The 4,450-nt window shown below is 32.7% G+C and overlaps 1 non-coding gene across 1 annotated transcript; it reads right to left on the bottom strand.

Annotated features, from left to right (window-relative positions):
* Positions 1–387: 387 nt before the first annotated feature.
* Positions 388–492, bottom strand: LOC116663940. Its single transcript, XR_004320296.1, has one exon. It is a non-coding gene; the product is annotated as a U6 spliceosomal RNA (small nuclear RNA).
* Between the last annotated feature and the right edge of the window lie 3,958 nt (positions 493–4,450).

Here is a 4,450-nt window from a genome sequence, read left to right on the forward strand (position 1 = left end):
CATGAATACATTTTGCCATCATCTCACTTTGTGTATGTCTTTACAGCTGAAATGAGTCTCTCTTAAAGACAGCAAATATATGAATCTTGTTTTTTATGTCTTCAGCTACTCTGTGTCTTTCGATTGAAACATTTAGCCTATGTACACTTAAAGTAATCATTGATAGAAATGTACAGATCGCTATTTTATTATTTGCTTTAGGGTTGTTTTTGTAGTTCTTTTTCCTTCCTTTCTTCTTCTTTTGCTCTCTTCCCATGAGATTTGATGCCTATCTTCAGTGTTATGTTTGGATTTCTTTCTCTTTTTTTCTGTGCTTCTGCTATAATTTTTTGGTTTGTGGTTACCATGAGGTTCATATATAGCCATATATATATATATGATTATTTTTAAAATATGGAATATTTCATGAATTTACATCATCCTTACATAGGGGCCATGCTAATCTTCCCTGTATCATTCCAATTTTTGTCTATGTGCTGCCAAAGTAACCACAACACTGCGTAATTTTAAAGAATAAAAATCAAAAAGCTAATAGAAAAGAATAAAAGTTGTGTCACTCATTCTAAGATGTTGTATACATCCCATGGTGTATAACTGAAATCATCCCATGGTTTCTATAATTGAAATCTCCTCTATCTTCCTATGGATTAAGATTTCTAGAATATCAATTAAGGATTATGAAAACAAATTATCTAATCCTCTGTTAATGTATCAATATATCAATGTTAATGCTATCCATTATTGACAATTTCATTTAGTATGCAAACACAATTATCCCTTCTAATTTTTTTTTTAAAGAGGAATAGTAGAAAGTCATACTCTATGGCGTTGTGTTACAGGAAAATCCAGAAGTATCTTCTTTGCACCATTATATTTATAAAAATTGAGAAAAAATTTATAGTAAGAAGATTTGAGCTTTCTTTAACTTATTTTGACTCCCATGGAAACCAGATGAGAAGGAAAGATAAGAGGTATAATATATACCATATTTTTATAATTGTTGCTTAAGGAGAACATGGTTTGAATCTCAAATGAGTAATCTTCAATGTTCTTTGAGATTTGGGGAAATCAACCAATACTTAAATTTGCAACTTCCATGTATTATTATGGTAATCTTTTTGATGTGTAAATTTGGCTAATCCCTGGTTATTCTTTCAAACACTATTCTAGGTGTTGCTGTGAAGTTTTTTCTAGATGTGATTAAAATTTACAATCAGTTGACTTTGAAAATGGAGATTATTTTAGATACTTTGAGTAGGCCTGATTCAATCATCTAAAAAGAGTTAAAAGCAGAGCAGGGGCTTTCATAACAAGAAATTCTGTGGACAGCAGCATTATTTACTCTGTGCCTGAGAGTTCCAGCCTGTCCTTCCTGACGGCCTGCCCTATAAGTTTCAGACATTCTTAGCCAGCCCTTCAAATGGTGTAAGCCAGTTCTCTGCAATAAATCTCTTAATTTATATCTCCTACTGATTCTGCTTCTTTGATTTACACAATTACCTGGATTATAATTCCAAACACAACATTAACCAATGAAATGAATGTTAAGATTACTAAATTGTGTTTCCTAGCCTTCATGAAAATACTATTACATCTTAAAAATTGATTAAACTCAGATTACATTTCATTGTTAGAAGGTATCCTCTCTGTTTTGTGAATATTTATTATAGCTACAGTCTAATTTTTCCTGGGTCAGTTTCAATAATTTTGTTAGCCTACAGAATCTTACTTGTTTTCACGTATAGTACTTCTGATATTTATATGAAAGTGTGTGTATTATTAACACAAGTGTGTATATTAATATAAACAATAAGACTAACTTTATTGACAACCCATAGTTATTAAATACATATGATGGAAATTTTGTTTGAAAATAGCAATATAGAAACTAAGTATTTTGCTATCTTTCAAAAGCAAAATGAGACACCTTACCACTATCTCCAAACCCAGAATACAGCCAGAGTTCTCACAGGATGCTGACTTTTGTTTACAAGGTACCCTCCAAGAAGAATTTGACAAAAAATATTTCACAGGTTTCTTTGGAATTTCTTTCATTTTTGTTTATGAAAGAGTCACAGTCATGCCCCAGAGCCTACGGTGTTAGCAATGGTAATATTACTCAACCAAACCAAATCTAACTCTTTACTAAGCATTTAACAATGGATAATAGAGCAATCTAGTGAGGTTTTCACTTCTATTATTTCAAGGTTGTTTCCAATTTTAAATTAACCTCATTTTAAACAGTATATTTGCTTAAGTTTTTTAGTTATTCAGTTTTTCTTTTTTCTTTCTTCTTTTTTTTTTTTTTTTATTAACTTTTCACCATAAGTGCATTTTCAAAGTCACATCTTGGCTAACAGCCTGTCAATGGTAACTTTTTTTTCATATTTGTAGCACATGCACGGTTCAGAAGGATAAACCCTATCTTCACTGATGAGGGGAGGATGACAGCAAGTATTCTGATTCACTGATTTCTTTTCCCCATTTTCTCAGTATTAGCTCTGGGGAAGATTTTGTGATGCAAGCCAAAAACAGTTCATCCTACCTTAACCCCTATGGGCCATATTTCTGATTTGGTGTAGTGATGATATTTGATCAGGATTTTGAGCTCTAGAGTTTTCATTACAGAGCTAAAAAACAATCTTGAAATCAATGCTGGAGGACACTGGGTGAGTGGTACGAATAAATCATGTGGTGATAAATTGATAAATGCACACCACTGAATATAAAGAAGTTAATATTAAGGTATTGTGGCTAGATTTTCAAATTCTTCTGCTGGGATATTATCAATACTGCTGTAAGCTATTTTTCAAAATAAGAGCCACCATTTTATTAACATTAGTAACTGTGTACTTGAATTGTGTGCTTTAGGGCACTAGCTGATTGCCTTTGGGGCCCAGAGGGATACTGTTACCTAAACTGGGAAGATAAAATTCATTAATACCATAGTGCACTTTATCACCCAACTCTGAAGCTTGAGGGATTTCAAGTACAGCCAGAAGCAGAATATTCAAGTGAATTTAACAGATTCAGTGAGATAAATTTGATCTTGCTATTAGGGACAACTGACTTTAATGTGCACTTCTTTTTTTCTTTTTTTATTATGTCTTCAGTTTGCAGAAACAGGACAGTAGTGGGGAGACCTATAAAATATATTTTCCAAGGTAGTCCAAGAACTTCTTTTAAAATTTTAATTAGCTTATCTTCCATGCAATCTTCAGCTATTAAAGTCTTTTAAAACAACTTTTTAATTATAAGGGTGAGATGAAACTGACAAGAGTCAAAATCCATTTTCCCCTGGTCCTCTATTTATATCTAAATTATCTCAGACAGTAGATGTATTCTTTTATTTTGGAACACATGAGCTCTTTGCAAATATTTATTTTTCAGTAAAATGGCAGAGAAAAACAGTACTGTCAAGGAGTTATTGAAAGTTAGACATCTCTTGCCAGTAAGGAAGGGTGTCCCAGAGGAGTTTGGCTTGAATTGAACCTTAAAAAATGATAAGAACTGGGCACCATAGGAAATCAAAAATTACAGTTTCTTCTTTCAGCATAGTGATCACAAATGTATGCCATAGTGTATCAGGCTGTGTATTTTAGATATAGGGGCTGATAAAAATCTTTGGAAAACTGGAGAATAATTTTTTCCTTATTAATATTCAAATCAAAATGAAGAACAATCTATGAAGACTTTCATTTCCAAGTAAGATGAAATAATTTGCAGGAGGCTAACATTCTCAATGTGAACACCAAGGAAACCAGATAAATTATAAAAATCATGTTTTTAAGGACTATCAGAGAGCTTTGAAAATTATAGGGACTAAACTTTCAGAGAAAATATTCAGAAAAATATTCAAAGGTGAGCTGAGAGTTTTCAGCTGTCTTTTCCTAGGAGCATGTGATAATTTTGAGTGTGATCTAGAGCTTGAGAATCTTGGCTTCCTTTAGAGAGGAAACCAATGAGAAAGGAAAACTAAGCCAACAGAGCTTTTAGCAGTCATCCAGGGCTGGAGACTTAAATTGCCTCAAACATATGGCCAGTTTCTCCCATAAGGGCACAACTTAATTTACAGGTGGGCAAAGTAAATAGTCAAAGAAGCAAGTTAGAAATTGTATTGAATGTTTTATTGAATACTGTAATTTTACTGAATAGTGAAGTCTCTCTGCTAGAGGAAAGTGGTGAACTGATACTGACATTCTAGTATTAGTTATCTTTTTGGTAATATTTCCTTATTCTGAATACAGTTAGAGATACAGAATTCAGGCTTGGTTCCTGGTAGAGAGTTTTTGGGAAGCCAAGAGACAAACAAGAGTTTTGTCAAACACAAAGACAGACCTCCTCATAATTATTATTCAAAAGCTGCACAGGACAAAACAAAGCTGAAAATCCCTGAAAAGTAGAGCAGAAATTCCAACAATCTTTCCACAGGTGAGAAGAAAAATGTTTT

The sequence above is a fragment of the Camelus ferus genome, chromosome 5 (assembly GCF_009834535.1).
Source record: "Camelus ferus isolate YT-003-E chromosome 5, BCGSAC_Cfer_1.0, whole genome shotgun sequence".
Taxonomy (NCBI): Eukaryota; Metazoa; Chordata; class Mammalia; order Artiodactyla; family Camelidae; genus Camelus; species Camelus ferus.